At 43.5% G+C, this 20,257-nt stretch overlaps 1 non-coding gene across 1 annotated transcript; it reads left to right on the plus strand.

Annotated features, from left to right (window-relative positions):
* Positions 1-583: 583 nt before the first annotated feature.
* Trnat-ugu (transfer RNA threonine (anticodon UGU)) lies at positions 584-658 on the plus strand. Its single transcript has one exon. It is a non-coding gene; the product is annotated as a tRNA-Thr (tRNA).
* The last annotated feature ends 19,599 nt before the right edge of the window (positions 659-20,257 follow it).

A 20,257-nucleotide genomic window follows, 5' to 3' on the forward strand; every position in this document is an offset into this window, starting at 1 on the left:
GCCCGGTCTTGACGCCCTCTGGTGTTCATTTCTCCTCACACGAACCGCTCGCTATGATGACAACATTTTGGCACAGTCAACGAACTGCAGACCAGCGTAGGCAAGTGGCGGAAAGCACAGGCGGCGCCTTCTGCGACGAGGGTATTGGAAAGAAATTAAAATTAAATCACTACAATTAGCTTCTCACAGGCGCTGATATACAACAACGGGGACAGTTGAAACTGTGTGCCCCGACCGGGACTCGAACCCGGGATCTCCCTGCTTACATGGCAGACATTCTATCCATCTGAGCCAACGAGGGCACAAAGGATAATGCGACTGCAGGGGTTTATCTCTGGCACGCTCATGTCCGGAAGAACAGATGCCATCTTCCTATCGTTTAGGCTAACCGGCTGATGACCTCCTTCAGTGCGGATGCACACGAATTGCCTGAACTCTTACGAGACTCGGTGGATTGTCTGCCGCGAGTAATGGGTATATTGGCAGGGGCACTATGAATGTAGTGTGTGGACTGTAAGTTGAGAATGTGGGTCTCACGGGGAGCGTGCCAGAGATAAATCCCTGCAGTCACACTATCCTCTGTGCCCTCGGTGGCTCAGATGGATAGAGCGTCTGCCATGTAAGCAGGAGATCCCGGGATCGAGCCCCGGTCGGGGCACATATTTTCAGCTGTCCCCATTTGGTGTATATCAACGCCTGTGAGCGTCTAATGGTATTGATTTAATTGTAATTACAGTCTAGAGAGCTGCACAGTCACCAATGGCATCTGTTCTTTCGGACATGTCCGAAGTGGTTAAAGCGACCGTTCTCGATAAGCGGGAAGTTCGGGTTTGTATTCCGGTTCTGTAAAAATTTTCATTTATCACTACAGGGTACTAGATCTGTATCTTTCGGACATGTCCGAAAGAACAGATGCCATCTTCATGAGGGTATTGGAAAGTTGGTACAACGCTACGACGGAGCAGCGACTATGTAGAGATATAGTTGGAAGGTGTTGCCAATTGTTGTAAATAAAACGTTTCTGACTTTTATTGTGGCTTCTATTTCGCGACCGATAGGACCTTACTTTCCGAATAACCATCGTATGTATAAAAATTTTTTGAATTCCGACACTACGTAGACGCGCAGAAAAGGCAAGAAAGAAAGACTGGAGTTTAACGTTCATTGCAGTTGTTCATCCGGACCAAAAATAACTCCTTATAGCCGCCACAACATCTCTAGCCTTCTGAATATAACCAGCCCTTCAAACATTGATCTAAAACTTACGACTGAAGAATATACTTCTTTGCCAACTATGGTCACTGCGATTCTGCACTGTAGGAAGGAATATACAATGTCGCAACATTCAACGTCTGAGTGGCAACTAAAGCGGGCGCAAATTATATAAAACTGTAAAAAGTGCATCAAATATACGAAATACATTAATAACAGATACATGAATGTCTGAACGGACGGACACTGTTAACAATCCACAGCTGTACGAAATAATTAGGAATTAATTCGCTGATTCGAATTGCTTGGCATGACATGTATTAGATATAGATCTACTAACCACTAGTAGCATATGAAAATCTGAGCCGGACCGGCACTCGAACACAGATTTCCTGCTCATCAGCTTACCAATTCGGCTGTCAGTGCACGCTTCCCATACTGACCCAAACTTCCACATGTCCTCTGTCTACATCCTTATATCGTAGTCCACTGAATTCATCAACTAAACGTAGCAGTACTTGGATTACGATGAAGACAGCATGGCATGTGGAAGTTTGGATGAGTATGCAGACTGTCATGAGTAAACGAAGTGGTTAAAGCGACCGTTTGCGATAAGTGGGAAGTTCGGGTTTGTATTCCGGTCCTGTACAAATTTTCATTTGTCACTACAGGGTACTAGATCTGTATCTAGTACAACTTATGTCAAGGGATTCTCATTTAGAAAGTTAATTTCTAATTAACAACAGACGTTTGCTAGATGATCAGAGGAGAACAACAGCTAATGTTTGTTCTGATTTTGTTCATATGTCGGCTTATTTTAAAGTTAAGGTCCCATCGACAAAGAGGCCCTTAGAGCAGAGCAAAAGCTCGGATTAGCGAAGGAAATCATACGTGATCTTTTCAAGTGAGCTTCCCAGGCATTTGCCTTAAGTTGTTTACGGAAATCACAGAAAACTAAATGTGAATGGCCGGACGGGGATTTGAACCGGCATCCTCTCATATGCGCTGGGACAAGAGTCAGTTTTCGTCAATGTTAATCTCAAACCCTCTAAGAAATGCTCATATCAGTGAATGAGCCACGTGGTCTTGGGCGCCTTGCCACGGTTCGTGCGACTGCCCCCGTCGGAGGTTCGAGTCCTCCCTCGGACATGGGTGTGTGTTGTTCGTAAGTTGGATTAAGAAGTGTGTAATCCTAGGTACCGATGATCCCAGCAGTTTGGTCCCATAGGAACTCACCACCACCACGTCTATCAATGAATGCAGGTCCATTTCAACGTCTTTAGAGCGAACCTTGCGAAGGGAACTGCATGCAATTAACACTTGGAGTAGGTTATCTCGCAAAAGGGCGTTGCTCACAGCGACACACAAATATGCACGTAGTCAATGGGCGCACGTTCTCAATGGGCCAAACTACGCAGGAACTGGACAGTAGCTGACGGAGAGCGTGTAGTGTGGACACAAGAGGAGGGATTTTGCCTATTTTCAAATGATGGATGTTGCCGAGTATTTGGACGGCCCAATGAGGCACTCAACCTGCAACATACAGGAATGAAGTTCAGGCCAGAGGTTGTTCTGTGATGTTTGGGGGTGTTTCTCGCACCATTACTTGGACACGTTCATTAGATTCCTGTTAACATGATCCAGGAGGCTGAAATAAAAATTCTGGGTAATCACACGTTGCCTTTTATTCTACATCTTTATAACGAGTATCCGAAGGTCGCTTCTCCCATTGTATGTTTACAGTCACCATGAGCGCTACCTAAGGGGAGAAAATGTCACTCGAATGGATTGTTGCATTTCAGGTGAAATGCAAGTACCTTTAGGGACGCTTTACAGACCTATGTGGAACAACAGGGTGAACATCCATCAAGCCACGACGGGTAGTCGTGAACAACGGTATGCACCAGAGTCAAAGTGATGGTGGTGCGGACATGGAATCAGATCCAGCACAGGCCGTCCACGTTCTGCAGGTGCATAGGATGATCGATATCTACGCCTTTTGAATCAGTGGAGCCATGGACTGAGTGCTCCAGAACGGAATTCGGCGTTCGTAGGGGCTGGAGGAGGTCATGTTTTGCACAAACTGCTAGAAGGTAACTGCAAGGTACGAATCTCCAGTCCCGACCACCATGGCGAGCACCACGTCGTACGACGCAACACCATAGACTCCATTATAGATGTGTAAGAAATCATGCAGAGTGGACGGCTCATAATTGGCGTCAAGTGCTGTTTACGGACGAAACTCGGATCTGCTTGTACCCTGATAGACTACGTGTTTGGAGAAAAACAGATGATATGTAACGCCTGAAACACTTTGTCCCACACGTGCAACCAGATGGTGGTGGAGTGATGTTCGGGGGTGGCATTACACAGGGCCATCGAATACCTCTGACGGTTGTCGAGGGCAATCTATCTGCTCTATGGTACTGTGAAACCAGTAGTGGGATCGTATCGCCAACATTTCGGTGACAATCTCGTCTTGATTGATGATAACTCGCGTGATGTTCTCGTGAACACGTTCCTTCAGCTCAGGAGTATCACCAGAATGGAATGGCTGCCTGTTCCCCTGACATGAACCCATCGCACACTTACGGGACCGCTCGAAACGAGCTCAAAAAATGGCTCTGGGCACTATGTGAGTTAACATTTGAGGTGATCAGTCCCCTAGAACTTAGAACTACTTAAACCTGACTAACCCAAGGACATCACACACATCCATGCCCGAGGCAGGATTCGAACCTGCGACCGTAGCGGTCGCACGGTTCCAGACTGTAGCGCCTAGAACCGCTCGACCACCTCGGCCGGCTCGAAACGAGCTGTTTTAGGACGTCGTCAACCACGTACTGTGCGTTACTTACCCAAAATCGCCACTGAAGAGTTGAACAAGGCTAGTTGATGATTTTATCGATAGGATGGCATGACGGATTCAAGCCTCCAACCAAGCAAGGGGAGGGACCGATGACCGTCGCAGTCTGGTCCCTTGAATCCCCCAAACCAACCAACCAACCAACCAAGCAAGGGGACGTTCCATCACGTACTGACGTTGTTCAGCAGACCCTTGACCCGTCCCTCTCTCATGGGAAACAGACGATTTTGTCGTTACACGCATGTTCCGTAGTTTTATTTGCCAGTTTTTGTTTTGTGTGCCACGAATTTCGAATTATATCAACGATGCAGAACTGTTGTTGATATGTATGTTTGGACAAGCGGGTGAAACGCAGCAATGTGTTATGAGGCGGCTTGGTCAGAATATTGATTTTAACATGGCTGTTTAGGTATAGGACACTATGGAGCGTCGACTTTGCGGTGAGGCTCGTCAATCGATGCCGTCACTGAAGTGTTCTATAAAGAATGGATGACCATTTCCGTTAGATCCTCCCCAAAATGATCGGATTCGTTTCTATCAGAGTGAAGGCTCTCATATATGCACTGAAGCCGCCTACGGCAGCGTAAACACCACTGCCGAAAACGGAACGAGCGGGCTACGTTTATGCTTGTCAGGTGGATGATAACATGCTTCCGGTCACACGCAGTGTCTGTACCCGAAACCAGTTCACGAACACAAATTAGGTATTTCATGCGAGAAACGCGGCGTTGTGAACAAGGAGACAAACCGTGGCCTCTATACTGGCGCCCGCATTCTGCCAGGCACCGCCCTCTCGCGCAGCGTTAATAAGTCGGCGCGGCGGCACCACCCACACCCCATAAATCGGTCGCACATTGCGCGCGCACAAACACTCGGTGCGCAGGTGACACACCTCTATCTCGCGTGACGTCAGTACCGGCCTCGCGCAGATAAGCCCTGTGGGACGGCCCTGTAGGGCGGCCAATTTACTTGAGATGTTTATCGGCCAGAGGGCCGGATAGCTCTACACGAATCCGAACCGAACCGCTTCTACCGATGGCGCCAGTATCGATGACGCTGGTACTAAAGGTCTCGTGGGCTGGCCCAGCACACCCACCGATCGCATCACTTTTTACCCTATTACCAGCACTCTTACAGTGTAAGGAAATAGTGTTGTCTTCTGATAAACTGCATAGAGCATCTGTCAACGACATTAAAAAAAGTACGTCTCTTTATTTTCATTTTGTCTGTTGTGAAAACGCGCTGCATGACTCACAAGTCCGACTGGAATAGTCGCTGTTGTCCGCCGTATCGTCCACACTTTTCGAAAGACGTTACTGCGCCTAGACGTATCCCGTCTCACCTCTCATTTTCTCTTGCGTAAATAAAAAAAAGTTGTGTGCACTTTGAAATGTTTAACCATGCAACAATTCTCGTTTCCTTTGTTACAAAGAGTTTCCGAAGGCCTCAAACTGAAAGCAAAGAAAAAGTTTGCTGGCCTTTTCAACACGGAAAATTAAATGAAAGTCTTTGAAATAGCATTTTTATTAACCGATATACATTTCGATGCACAGCTTCATCTTCAGGGCTTCTGGTGACAGTAAATTATTCTTTGATACTTGAGGATATCAATATGTTCCTTCTGTTTAGTCAAGTTCTGCGAATTATTTTAATACTGGCATACTGAAATTAGCCCGCCCTATATATTTCCTATAATTTAAAACCAATGAAAACGATAGTGCAATTTTTACTTAAAATAAATAAATTTCTTCACAAAATTTGTATGTAAATAAATTACGACACAGACCTCTCATACAACCACCTTAAATGAGCGTAATTTTCTGTTCAAAACCTAAAAACTTTTATTTCAGATACGGACCCCTGTTTCTGATACAGCGAAAATTCGATATAACGATAGTATCGCTATTTTACATTCGATATGTCTATATTGTCAACATCGATATTCAAAAGTCGACACTCAAGAAAATTTAACCGCCTCTACGTCTGCTTGATATCATTTTCCAGGAATTTCTGGTTGGAAACAGGTTATCCCGATTGTCTTTTAACAAAGTATTGCCTTTTAACAAAGTATTGCAGCGTAGACACTGCAACGTGGCCGTTAGCCCGAGCGTAAATGGACGAAAACGTAGACTGCTTGGGGGAGAGTATTGGTGCGGGGTAAAAGGCCGCCTCTTTTTCGCAGGGTTGGCAGTCTATATCCGTAATGTGTGCTGCTGCGTAAGCCGAAATGATGCACAGTCATAAGGTACGCCGACGTCTTCTAGTGTCCGAGTCGTGCTCCGATCCCCTGACGGACGAGGATTCGCTCACTTTTAAATAAGATAAGGAAACAACGAGCAACGTACAACAGTGAGGCAGCGTCGCAAACGAGGTAGTTCACGCCCGACCTCTGCCGACATCTGAAACCATAGTCCAAAACTCACGCACCTAAGACTAGCACTTTAAAGTGTCCGCACTGTATATATTTGTTTAAAAATAAAACAGGTAATAGGTTAACAACCTGTATTTAAATTAACGAGTAATTTTCGAATAGTGTACCCTGAACTTGGAAGCCTGCAATCTGCGACCGAACACAAAGACAAGTATTTTTAACTATTGTGAAGATGATATCCCTCGAACAGTAGCATTTACCAGCTCTATGTCGACACCTACTTAAAGGAGTGTCGGAATTGGTCAGGAGCGTTCACAGGTTGAAACTACTCGTCACACTTCTTCAAGATACCGAGCTAAAAATACGTCACAGATCATTCATGTAACAGCCTCATCTACGCTGTATTTCATACATATCTGACCGCGGGCGTAATAACTCAGCAGCCGAATTTTCTGCATTGACGAAACTCTCGTGCAGACAGCAAGGACAAAATGAGCGACTGTCGGCTGTCGTGTCGACGCTCTGCAAATGCGATAGCAATTTCTTTTTTATGAAAAGCTATAAGCGAAAACTTTCGCGACGGCACATGTTTCCTCGAAGTTAATGTTGCTGATAGCCGCAGCATTCATTTCCGGGAGCCCAGAAAACGCTACGTGACTGGACACTACCGATAGCATTGGTTTATAAAAAATGCGTGTGAAATCTTATGGGACTTAACTGCTAAGGTCATCAGTCCCTAAGTTTATACACTACTTAACCTAAATTATCCGAAGGACAAACACACGCACCCATGCCCAAGGGAGGACTCGAACCTCCGCCGGGACCAGCCGCACAGTCCATGACAGCAGCGCCTTAGACCGCTCGGCTAATCCCACGCGGCTCATTGGTTTATATACAGGTCAAATACAGCGCCACATTTCAAGTATGTGTCAATACGGCCTATACGCAGAAAACGTAAAAATTAACAAAATTATTGTGAGGACATGGATAAGTGTGTGTGGATGTTGCCAATCGCTGCGGAACTCAGAACTCTTGCGACCAGAAATTGCAGTTGGCGGTACAGGGCGATGTGGCCTTGGTGGAAAGTGGCGAGATCTGTTGTGATACGAGCATAACGAGAAGAGTAATCTTGTGACGCTGCTTCAAAACATGAACGTGTGGCTGGCAGCACGCAAATAACTTTCTTACGCCGGGAAATGTTGGCAACCCAATACACTACTCTGTTACGCGGGCTGCATACGCGCAATGATTATCGTGTACCGATCCACAGCCGGTCGGCCTGTAGAGTGTTTGCGGTGCCTCGTGTGGAGTTTCCGCTTCGTCGCTGCATAGTGCTGGGGTTCCCCACTACTGTACTACTAGCTAGCCGCTGTCAAACAGGACACGCAATACAGCTGAGCATTCCCTGCACGGTTCACACGTACTCCGCAACTTTTACCTGCCCAACGCCCCCGCTCTGCAGCTAGCAGCAGACTTTCTCTTGATCACCACTTTCCACAACACATCAGTAAGCTGTATTGTAGGAGTTTAGCAATCAGTAGTATTACAGTTTTACCACAAAATTTACAGCGATGTAAACTGTGATCTTCAGGCCGAAGACGAGTTTGAGCCAGCTCTCCTTGCCAGTCTATCCTACGAAAGCGTTTTATTTCCGAATAACTACTGCAAACTGCATCCATTGAACCTCTTTATTGTATTCATGCATTGGTGTCCCTTGACAATTTTTCCCCAACACAAGGTCCTCCATCACCAAACTGACGAGCTTTGATGTCTCAGGATTTATCATATCAACCAATCCCTTCTTTCAGTCAAGTTCTGCCATACATTTCTTTTTACTCCAGTTCGATTCATTATCTCCTCATTATTTACTCAATCTAACCATCTAATCTTCTTACTCTCCTGTAGCACAGCATTTCAAAAACTGCTAGTCTCTTTTTTTGTGAACTACTTATCACCTACGTTTCCGTACAAATACTTTCAGAAAACAATTCACAGAAATTAAACTTACATTATACTAATGACCCACACCGGCTTTGCACTGTGTAGCAGTAACGAGGAGAACACGGTAAGTACCATACCCGATTTCCCAGAAACTTCGCTCAGTGAAAGAAGAGTCAAAATTAGCGAATACGTGTCCAGGATTATCGGTAGACAGTTGACTGTATCTGAGAAAACGACGCTCAAAGTTTTCGACGTAATTTAGAAGTATTTTTACCGCACGAATAGTCTCAGCCGAAATGGTGGCACAGTGGCTAGCGTGTCGGCCTCTCACTTTCTGCGCGCCGTTTTCGAAACCCCATCACTTTTTTTTTTGTCATTTATCTACCCATGTCCATAGAAGATTACCCCACGCGAATGTTTCTTATCAAGTTACAGGTTACAAGAGCGTCACAGTAGCTGTAAAATTACAGCTCGATTTCACAATTAGGTGTCATACATTTATTACCCATGTGTGTGCGTATGGTATTTTTAGGGGTTACAATCTTTTTAAATTCTCATGTTCCTGTATTTCAACCTTATATAGATTTTATAGTAATTATTATTATTTTTGGTTATGTTTATTCTTTAGGAAGATTTGGTGCATTCCCTTGGTTCTACGATCGTAGAAACATTCGAAACGTAGAAATTCCGAACACCACGAGCATCGCGCGAAGGCAGGTGGGCTACAGTGACATTTCTTCGTACGAATCTCACTCGGAAAAGAAACGGGGTTTACTTTGCTGAAAGTTTCACGCGTTTGTAATAATTTCGCGGAAACCATGCATAACGGATCGCTTTACCGAAAACATTACAGGAATTCCACCGAAAATAATTCCAAATAATTTTCTCATTTTTTAAATTCATTCACAAGATATACAGTTAGTGGACGAATAAGGACAAAATTATTTTTATATACATTGGGAAACATTCGTGCTGTAATATCCTACGGACATAGGTAGAAAAATGAAAAGCAAAAGTATTTGTAATTATTGGGTTTTGACAGGGGGCGCAAAACCGTTAAGCCACTGCGTCACCGCTTCTATTGAACTATTTACTCGCTGAAAGGCACATTAAGTGCCTCGAAAACTCTGACCGTTGTTTACTCAGGAACGGTCGAGTATCAACGATTAAATAGAGACGTACGTTCGCTTATTTTGACCCTTCTTCCACTGAGCGAATTTTCTGGAAAATCGGATTATGACACTTGCCATGTTCTGCTCGTAAGAATTTACAGCAACGCGACTTGTCTTGTAGAGCGATAACAAATTATACACACAAACCTTCCTCGTGATGCATTCTAGTATTAGTTAAAACCGTATCAACATCCCTACAGTAGTTCCTGGGATTAGCCTTCACATTAGCCTTGGACAGAAAAATGCGGCGGGAACTTTATAATGTGTAATGATGTTAGGAAGTTCCTCTTTTCTGAGATAGTTTCGTTGCTATAGCCAATGTGCATCTTACACCATGTATACTTCGGCTGCACAAATATGGAAACTTATCTATCACCTTTAGTGTCTCATTTCTACTCAAGATCTCTACTGATTTAATTCGACTACATTCCATTAATCCGTTGCTATCTTACTTATCTCAAATGGTACAAGGATGACGAAAAAAATGTTGAAAGGAAAGAAGTTCTATAATAATGAGCTTCAAATGAAAGTGCTATTATTCAGATGATACTTTTAAGGTAACTATAACTTAATTGATATAGTTTATATTTAGGAACGAGCTAGTAAATGAATTTTACTGAAAAATCGACATGTTGGTTGCAAAATGGCGTCCTAATGGAGCAGGGAATACTAGGAAATGTGTCTCAATGATATAATGTGATAAAATTGACTCAAAAATTGATAAAAATATATTTTTTGTGTAGTAATAAGCAAACGTTACGCACCCCGCTTCGTCTTCCTTATCCTTCCATCGTTCTTCACTCAGATACTTATTGATTTCTTCCTTCTCATCTCAATCAGTGAATAACTTCGGATTTTCTACACTCCCACCAAACATGACACCGCCCACTCAATTGTTTTTCTCCCTAATGGATGCCTCCTATATTCTCCCGCGCTTCTACCAACACAGCCCCTAATATTAAACCTGCACACTCTCCACATCATATTCAAACGAAACTTTTAACTCTCCCCTCCGAACTGCCCATGAAATACACTAGGAGGTCTCCTCAACATTCTAGGTTTAACAGAATGCCCATTTTCCTCTCCAACTCCTCGCAAAGGTTGGTACGGGATTCTAGGCCCCATCTTTTTCATCATACGTCCTTTGAAAATCACCCTCCTATAAATATCCTAATCACCTTCTGCTCATTTCGTAACCAGAAGAAAATCATTATTTTAAGTACAAAATGTCTCAAGAAACTCACTGCTATTATAAATCAGTTAACTTTGCGATCCGGCACTGAAGACCACGCGATGTAGACCGACCGGCCGTCGTGTCATCCTCTGCAATGTGGCGTCATGCAGTTACCGTGTGGAGGGACGTGCGAGTCACCACACGGCACTCCACGCCTTTGTCGACTACCCAGACGTTAGAGTCGCTGCTTCCCATTCAAATAACTCTTCAACTGGCATCAAGAGGCTGAGCGCACACCTTTCCTACCCTTCGACGAAAGAAAAATCTCTGGCCAGTGCCAGGAATTAAATCCGTGTCCTCCGCATGAGAGTAAAACTCGCTGGTGACTCGCTACGGAGGTGGGCTAAATCATTTAATGTTTCTCAATAGCTTTCATACAGTTGTAAACTCCTTGACTGATGAGCGGTTATGTTACCACTTGTGTGCGGCGACAGTTTGAATAAAAACGATGAAAAAACCGTGTTGGGTTCAAAGTTGAGCATAATTATCCAGATTCAAGCTGATTGCGCTCAATTACGAATACTGATAAGCTTCTTCTAGGGCCTTAAAGTCTAAGTACCGTGGGGCTTCACATCTGCAGCTCTAGAAGCGTAAATAAATGCTAGTCGAGAAGGTGAACTCGAAACAATGTGCAAGTCGAAACAGCGGCACTGGTGACCGAAGCATTAACTTGATTGCTGGTAAAAAAAAGTCCACTGTTTTCAAAACAGCAGCCTGCAGGCCCAGTAACTGCCATCGGAAGCCTTCTTTCCGCCACTGAAGATTGCCAATATTGGCGAAAGAGAGCAGGACGAAAGATAGTGAATAAGAGGATAACGTCTTCACAAGCGTAACGGCAATTTCTTTGGCACTTCGCGTTTTTATTATTTCTCTGTACAGAAAGTTATTTGTATAATCGGATTAACTTCCAGGTGGCGGAGCATACATACAAGAAGTTGTTTCAATCACACTATTTCGCTAATTAAATCAGGGCGACTCATTTGAGCAATATCTTCTACCGTGTATTTCGTTTGCATGTAATACTTCACAAACTAATGGTAACATACGGTTATTCTCGCTTCGTTAGAATAGTTTACAACAACGCGACGCTTCAGACGATTATCAGCCGTGTAAATACAACCGTAGCACACAGACAGAAATAACTGTTGCGAAGTTTGTACGTGACACAAAGATCGCTATGTGACGCTTTAACGAGAAAGAAAGGATGATCATGGTGAAAGGGGGCACAAGGGGAAATCTTCAAAAATTTTTCATTTTTCTAAACTGTGTATCTCAAAGAATGAGTTGGAAGTGCATGTAATGCCTACAACCTTCTAACAGTTCTTTTGGGAACAATTTGATGTATGAACCACAATTTTTGGTCTCTTACTTTTTTCTGAATTGTGTTTTTTGTTGCAAGTGAAACAAAACACTTTTATTATTCATGTACAGCGTAGGTACACATATCGCAAAAAATCAAAGTAAATGTTTGATTTTTTTTCTGGAATTTCTTTACAATATTATGTTTAAAGTAGACTTTTAAAAATATGTTGCGGTCAAAAATTTATGGTTCAGAAATTTTTTCTTACTGATTATCAGCAATTTCAGTGATTAACTCACAGTGTTTCAGTTTTGAATCATAAGCATAGTATGTTTCAAGACAGTATACAAAATTTCATCCCTCTATTTTCAATAGTTTTTAACCGGTGTGTTCAAGAACATCAAAATGTGAACTTCCGGGAAATGCAAGTTGAAGTTAAAGCTTGTTTCTCTACCTACCACGCATAACATTAACGCATCCCACGTCTATATTCATCGTAACAACTGCCGGGATGGTTCCTTAAAAAGGACACGGACGATTTCCTTCCCTTCCGTTCGTCAATGTGAGTTTGTGCTCTGTCTCTAATCCGTCACGAGATGATCTATTCTGATACACGATTAAGGATCGCCTGTCCATAGGATTCGCCTGTACAAGATGTTTACCTCTAGCGAATAGGTATTTCAGGGAAGGTTCCAGATATGTCATCAACAGCGAACTGTATTGTGATTTATTACTATAAATCTGTTTTAACTAATACCAAAAGGTACCTAATTTCAGGAAATATAAAATTCATCGCGGCTAAGTTACAGGCCAGACTGAGACGACGGAGAGGCTTCGTCCCCGTCGTAGCCCGCACTGTTTCACAACCCCACAACAGGCTACAGCAGTCCACTCACCCCACAGCCGCGTCAAACCGAAGGTGCCCCCCCCCCCCCCCCCCAGGGAACGTCTCACACCACGCAAGTGTAACCCCAATGTTTGCGTGGTAGAGCAATTATGGTGTACGCGTACGTGGAGAAAGTGTTTGCGCAGCAATCGCCGACATAGTGTAACTGGCGAGGAATAAGGGGAACTAGCCCGCATTCGCCGAGGCAGATGGAAAACCGCATTAAAAACCATACACAGATTGGTCCGCACACCGGACCTTGACACTAATACGCCGGGCGGATTCGTGCCGGGAACCGGCACGACTTCCCGCCCGGAAAGCAGTGCGTAAGACCGCAGAGCTAACCGGGCGGGCTACCAGCAATCTTTCTTCCCGCGAACCATATGCGAGCTCGAACTGAAAAAGGACGAGGTGACACTGTTACACAAAATACCCTCCGCCACACACCGGAAGGTTGCTTGATTCTTGTGAAACTGAAAAGTTTTGTAGACAGAAATACACAGTTGTACTTATAACTCTGCGAAATCTTAATGCCTTTCACTGAAACACTTCGTGCGTATTATTTTCGTACAGTCAAGATACACACGGACTTCACGGCCAATGCACAAGCGCGTCGACTTCCCCTCGATATGTGTTGGGCAAAAGGAACAATGCTTCCTTCGGGACTTGCGAACCGCTGGCTGCAAAGGATCAGTTACTACTTGAAGAATCGGCAGAATGATGGCGAGAATCTGAACGCCAGCTCATGTGACATTCTACGAGTTGTTTGCCTAGGCAGATAAAAAACTCTCGACGGGGAATACTGCCACGGAGCCTTTCTGGCCATTGTAGAAGACCATCATGACAGTCCATACCGTCGATCAAAATTGAATACTCGTCATCATCATCAGTCATTCTTTGTAGAGATCTTTGCAAAAACAACATACGACAGGTCTGTTGAAAGAATAGGTAATCATAAATTTTTACTTATCTTCTCGAATCAATACGTACTTAATTCTTTTGCTCGTTTGCGCATACATGCTTGCAGTCTCGGTCCATTTTGAAATCCCTCGCTGTTGTACAGAATCATACAGCTACAGGAACCAAGACAAAATGGCGTCCGCCCCATCTCCAGTAGGGTGCTTTTTTTTCACTTTTAAGTTCTCCTCCTAGCTTCCTGTCTAACCATACACTCAGAAATCGCCACATATTTGGAAAGAAACACGCAAGGATTTATTTCATCCTTCGTTTGCAAATCACACAGGAACGTAAGTAAACAAAATCGAAATTGCAGAACATACTTTTATTACATTCATATGAAATTCGTAGCATGTGTTAAAAACACGAAGAGCGGAACATGAACCTATTTTCTTCGGCTGTCTAATCTACGTCTTTATCCACTACGCTACGCCGAAAATGTATGTTTTCAGTCTTTTGTATCAGCTTTCACAGTATTTTTTAAGCCTTATATCGCTGATGCGTCATTAAATAACATTTAACTAAGTTCTCGATGGTGCTGAGCAACAGTCAAACAGAATTTTTTGAAAGAATACATCGCCCTATTACTGTATATTTCAGTTTTTTTCCTGTGTACAACCTAGATTTCGGCTTTCAGGCCATTATCGAGTGCAGTATTCTTAGACCATTAAAAACATTTTGCTGTGCACTGTGCTGGATGATAAATATACAGTTCAACACATGTGCGTAACATTGATGTAACTGGTACAAAATTAATCTCTTGTAGGAGTGCAGCTATTGTACAGACGTCATATCTGATACAGCCAGCCCAAAGCAGATACACAGTGTGCGTTTACGTGCTTTGGGCAGACATTATCAGATATGACCTGTACAGAAATAGACAGTCTTAGGACGGTGTATTCTTTAAAAAAATAAAAATTAAAAAAGAAGACAACTGTAACAGTAAGATGTTTGTGATGAACCTTCAGCGCACCGTCGCCATGAAACAGCACGCTGGTAGCCATTTGGGCCTTTGAAACAGCATAGTACTGTAACACGCACCTCAGTATGGCGTCTCTAAAAGTTGTCGAAGAGCAACGCAAAGACTATCAGCGGAAACATACTCGTACGTATCTTTGCGAGAGGAATGTATCAGGTCCCAACGTCTACTATTACGAAAGTTTATATTTTTCTATGAGATCACGATGAGCTGAAATCTGATAACGACAGTATTTGCTATCAAAGGAAAGTTAGATTAGTAAAGAAACCAGACTGTTGGTAACAACTTACGACAGAAAACGGAGAAAAATGTTTAGTCGTCTATCCCCAGGACCAAGGCAATCCCAGTAACAGCTACAACAAGTGTGTTGAGGCAATCATAGTTACGGGCTAATCGCCTCGTCGAACGAAGAACCTTCCAACTATACCAGCTCTTTGGTACTTTCGCAGCCCAAAGATCAAGAATAAAAGAAAATACATACGGAACGGATATCAATGACAGACAACGACTCCTGCTGAGTGCGCGCTGGGCTCTGGCGAAAGACCCACAGCAGCTCGTGAACGACAACGGCAACTGCTCCGAGGGCTCCGTCACAGTTTGTCCTCGTGGTTGACACGCCGCGTTAAAAGCGTGCTCGCTGGTTTACTCTCGCTATCACCTCGGTTAGAGCCTCACACTCGCCTGCGGCGAGAGACAGGAGCCCCGGCGCCTCGGTCCAAATTAGCGCCGGATTAATTGCCCCGGGCGCCGGCGGCACTGCCTGCGGCCTTGCGCAGGCCGCGTCACCAACCTGTCACAGAGCCCGAGCACAGCGGTACTTAATTGAAGCCTTCGATGCCGCTTCGCGAACTCACAACCCGACTATCACCTTTCAGCCAAACCTGGACGTCGAGCTACGCTACAGACCACTACGTCACGACAAATACTCCACAAAAAATAATATAAACACAAAATAATTATTTTCAGTGTTATTTGCTCTTCCTCTTTCCGTAAGCATCGCGTCACTCGGCACGACATCATTGCCTCGCGGGTCAAAGCAGATGCGCAGTATCAGAAAAGTTCAACCGACCTTCCCCCCCAGGATGGTCCTCTGACTTGCCTACAAAGAGTACTCCACATTTTTGTTACATTTTTTTAAGCCACTAAGGTGGCTGTGAAACTAAAATTCCGAAAAAAGAAACTGTTTCATTACATACATCAAAAGAAAAATCACTCAAGTAAAACCATTAATTTAAAACTAACAGAATAGGTGGTCTTTAGGAGGTGAAATTCTGGTACTTCCGGCAGACGAATCTAAAACTAAAAACCCAAATCCTTGTTACTGTGACGCTGCCAGTTCCCAGAAAAACATATCGAATTCTGTTTCAATATACTTATCGGTCGATGGTCACGTGGATATGCATCTCAAGAGGGCACGGCTACAAAGGAAGTAGCCACTTTATTTTATTATTGCTTTTATTGTTCTTGTTTATGTTCTATATCTGTCACTTTTAGAGATCCTTGTACGATTGTTCCGATGTTACAGGCTTGACCTTAGAAACGAGTAAATCCTCGTGTTTTTATTTTGTACATAGATCGCTGAGCCGACATTTTAACATTTATTTTTCAACCACAACCTCGTATCCATTACAGTTAAAATAAAAAGCTAATCCTAGCTTCCGGATTAGAGTTTCCGCTCATGGTGACAACAGGTGGGTCCCTCTGATTCTGGAGTCCAAGTGATCTGCCCTTCCTGTGTTATCTAGCGTTTCCTATCTCTCTGCCTTCCCTGAATCTCTGAGGAAGGAACGAAACAGTTCCAGAAGCTAGGACTACTATGTTCACTTTTAAATGTGTGTACCGGAAGTGCAGGAGTTTCCTACCGATGGTGAGTACTAACAGCGACAACAGAGAACTCGAACGAGCAATCGAGCGGAATAAACACTGTCTTTAATAGGGATTATAAGGTGAATATCAATAAAAGTAAGGCAAGCTTAATGGAATGCAGTCGCATTAGATCCAATGATGCTGGGGAATCAGACTAGAAAAAGAGAAACTGAGACTAGCATTTGAGTTTTGCTGTTTGGGCAGCGAAATAACTGACGACTGCCGAAGTAGACAGGCTAAAAAATGCAGGTTGTTAATAATAAGAGAAGCGTTTCTGATAAAGTTAATTCAGTTGACATCGAATTTAGATTTAGATGTTAGGAAAATTTTTTGAAGGTATATGTGTGGAATGTAGCTTTGAATGGAAGTAACGTGTGGACGATGAGCAGACATGAAAGAAATACAAGTTTTGAAATGTGGTGCTACAGAAGAATGTTGAAAGTGGATAGATCGAATAATTAACGAGAAGATACTGAAAACTCGGGAAAAAAGAAATTTATGGCACAACATGACTAAAAGGAAAAGATCGGTTGATAGGACACATCAATAAATTCCAAATTTTGTAATGGAAGATATTGGTGATGGGTGGAGTGGGGCCATCAGTCTGCTAACTGGTTTGCTGCAGCCCACCACTAATTCCTGTTTTGTGCCAACCTCTTCATCTCACAGAAGCACTTGCAACCTACGTCCTCTATTATATGTTGAATGTTTTCCAGTCTCTGTCTTCCCCTACAGTTTTGACCCTCTACGGCTCCCTCTAGTATCATGGAAGTTATTCCTTGACGTCTTAACACATGTCCTATCATTCTATCCCATCTTTCTATCAGTGCTTGCCATTTGTTCCTTTCTTCGCCGATTCTGTGGAGTAACTCTTTATTTCGTTCCTTACTAGTCCAGCTAATTTTCATCATCTTTCTGCAGCACCACACCTGAACCGCTTAGATTGTTTTCTTTTCCAGTTTTCCTACAGTCTTTGATTCACTACCACATAATGCTGTGCTCCAAACACACGTTCTAAGCAACTTCTTCTTCAGATTACGGTCGATAATGGGTACTAACAGATTTGAATTGGCTAGGAACGCCCCTTTTGCCTGTGCTAATATGCATTTTGTGTCCTCCGAGCTTAGTGCACTGAGAGTTATTTTGCTTCCAAGGTAGCATAATTCCTTACTTTGTCTATTTCGTGGATCCCATTTCTGATGTTAACTTTACCACTAACCTCATTTCTGCTTCTTGCATTACTTTCGTCTTTCTTTCGTTTACTGTCAAGCCATGTTCTGAATCCGTTACACAGTTCATTCCATGCAATAGATGATGTAATTCTTCCTTATTTTCTCTGAGGCTAGCAATACCATCAGTGAATCTTACACTGATATCCTTTCACAACGAATTTTAATCCCATTTTTCAACCTTTCTTTTATTTTCACCATTCGGTGTATAGATTGAACAATAGGGGCGCAAGCTTGCATCTCTGTCTTACACCTCTTTCTAACCTAGCATTTCGCTCTTGGTCTTCCATTTTTATTATTCCAAATGGTTCAAATAGCTCTGAGCATTATGGTACTAACTTCTGAGGTCATCAGTCCCCTAGAACTTAGAACTACTTAAACCTAACTAACCTAAGGACATCACACACATCCAATCCCGAAGCAGGATTCGAACCTGCGACCGTAGCGGTAGCGCGGTTCCAGACTGTAGCGCCTAGAACCGCTCGGTCACTTCGGCCGGCTTTATTATTCCCTCTTGGTTCTTGTACATATCGTGCATTAACCGTACTTAGCTTATGCAAGTTTTCTAAGAATTTTAAACATTTATCACAACTTTGCATTATCGAATGCTTTTTCTAGGTTTGAAAAATCGAATGTAGGTGTCTTGATTTTCCTTACTACTCCTTTCATTATCAAGCGCAACGTCCGAATGGCCACTCTGTTGCCTTCACTTTTCCAAAAGCCAAACTGATTCTCATCTAAAGCTCCTCTATTTTCTTTTCTTTTTTTCTGTAAATTATTCACGTCTGCTGCAGTTCAACAAATCCAAATAACCGGAGTCTGTTTCCAAATTTATTTCAAGAGTAACGAATCTGTTAATGCTACGATGCGTATCCTCTAACATGTCTAGTTGGACGCCACGGGAAAGTGTAATATGGCGGCACCGTTATGAGGGCACTTCCTGCTGCGCGTAATCGTAAACCAGGCTGCGCCGATAAACAAGGAGTGCGTGCCGGGACTGTGGCAGGGCGTGAAACGAGGACGGGAACACTGCGATTGTCGCCCGCGTACACCATGCGACTTGTTTCTGACTCAGCGGAATACCATCCCCACTAATCAGATTACGTATCTGTTTCTACAATAGATGCAGCTCGCGTTTGCTGCTCGGCATGGGGATATACTTTCATCCCTGCCCCTACGTTTCTCTGCGTTACGAGACTTGCTGCTCCGTTGTGGTTGTGCTTTCTGGGATAGCAGCTGTCACCCCTTGAGATTGTAGTTATACAACGACAGCTTATATTCGCCTCAAAGCATGAGGATTGTCAGATCGTCATCCTCTCTCAATCCCGGTAAGTGCTTGAATATCTGAGGTACCTCTACAGTGTAGAAAACAACTGTCCAATGACAGACGACATCATGAACGTGATATTAAAGTTCACAGCTATGAATCAGTGTGTCAGCATGTGCTGGGTAAAAGCTCACTGGAAATGAAACAGAAGACAAGCTGGTCAAAATAGCCACTTACAGACAGAGTGAGGGAACACATACGAGTGCCAGCTGCAGATATTTTCAACATCCTTAACCTTTTAATTAAAAAGAAGTGGAACGCAAGAGTCGTCAAAATAAAGAGGCAGAGATCATTCCGTAATGAATCCGGTATTCTTAACTAAATTTTGACACGAGTAACATCAATGCTCCAGAAGGCTTAGGGAAGCTATAGCACTACTAACATCAACTATTGCTTTTACAGGAAACACCTACAAGAACGTCAGTTTAAGCTTCGGCGGCCATTGTTACTGTCAATAGCATTTTCAGCCTACGTGACCATAATGTCTATATGTAAAATTCTCCGACGTTTCGGCCACTGTTGCCAGTTGCCTTCCTGAGGGGGTTTTGCTTATTACTGAATTAGAAAGACTCAAGTTCTTGTATACTAGTGGAAGAAGCAATACCAGACAGCAAGTAAAAAGCGGTATGTCACAACTGCCTTCCGTTTCTCTTTCACCCATTTTCACCAAAGGCAGGAAATAAAGCAAATGGCAGTCAAGGACGTTTACCTCCACCAATAACAAGAAATAAAGCAGATACCAACGAAGGACGTCTAACAACCCTCCGCTCATCCTCAGTACACTATCAAATCACGAAAACAGCTTCTTCCACTAGTATATATGAACTAAACTTTTCCTCATTCAACAGGCGCCGGCCTTTGTGGCCGAGCGGTTCTAGGAGCTTCACTCCGGAACCGCGCTTCTGGTACGGTCGCAG

Source organism: Schistocerca serialis, chromosome 2 (genome assembly GCF_023864345.2).
Source record: "Schistocerca serialis cubense isolate TAMUIC-IGC-003099 chromosome 2, iqSchSeri2.2, whole genome shotgun sequence".
In the NCBI taxonomy this organism is placed as follows: domain Eukaryota; kingdom Metazoa; phylum Arthropoda; class Insecta; order Orthoptera; family Acrididae; genus Schistocerca; species Schistocerca serialis.